The sequence below is a fragment of the Convolutriloba macropyga genome, chromosome 12 (assembly GCF_964194025.1).
Source record: "Convolutriloba macropyga chromosome 12, txConMacr16.3, whole genome shotgun sequence".
In the NCBI taxonomy this organism is placed as follows: domain Eukaryota; kingdom Metazoa; phylum Xenacoelomorpha; order Acoela; family Convolutidae; genus Convolutriloba; species Convolutriloba macropyga.
The window spans coordinates 45,411,440-45,412,432 of record NC_134479.1 but is presented as its reverse complement, the minus strand read 5'-3'; positions in this window follow the sequence as shown (position 1 = coordinate 45,412,432).

Sequence of the window (993 nt, the reverse complement as noted above, 5' to 3'; positions counted from 1 at the left end):
TTTGACAGAAAAGAAGAATCTAATTGATCCTGTTAGACAAAAGTTGCACAAAGCTTGTCCGCGTAATGATATCACCCGAAATGCAATTAGTTGCGCTCTATTAATGTCCCTTATGGCCGTAATACATAGCATTTAATCGAAAAACCAGTGGTTCCATTTCCAACTAGCTTCCTTTTCCAAGCTTCTGACATTACATAATTTACATAAAGTAATGAGATTGCCAGAAATAATCAAAGCAAAGCAAGTATTTGCGCTTAACAGCAATCAATACTAGCTCTGGCTACTGATATTGGTTGCATTCATTTCGAGACATCATCAAAGGAACTGAAAACCCTTCCCACGCTGTAACACATGCAACTGGTTGCCGACAGCCGTAACAAAGCCTGTCAAATTGTTTGCGGAGAATATCAATTTTTAGCTCTCAGAGCAACTCTCCAACTCGTATTGAACACATAATCCCATCAGAACAAAATGTTGATCGTGTCGGAGCAAAGGAGACCTCAATTACTCCAGCAGTTTATCAACAGATAATTTTCTGGCAGTCGAAAACGTTTTTGTGGTACAACTGCTGTGCAAGTTCCTACTTTTCCCTACCACCAATGCCATCCCAATTACCAAACAAATAGCTTGAGATCAACTCTTTCAAACAATCGAAAATTTGGTCTAATAAATTAAAAAAACCCAGAAAGATATTGCGATTCATTTTCAAGCAACTTCAAAGCTCGCTGCAACTGACCAAACTTCGTGGTCCCACAGACATACCAAAGCAAAAAAAAATCAATCTGGTAACCTCAATGTTGCGCCTCGTAAAATAGGTGTTAAAAACCCACAGGCTAAACTTAGGTTTCGACTTTGCTCCACAATCGAAAAACTGTAAACCGTCAATTAAATTAACACCGTTAAAAACACCAAACAACAAAACAAATGCTCTTCGTTTCCTTGAATGGATCAACAACGTCTGCAGTATGATTCTCCTCGACAATTTAATCTTAG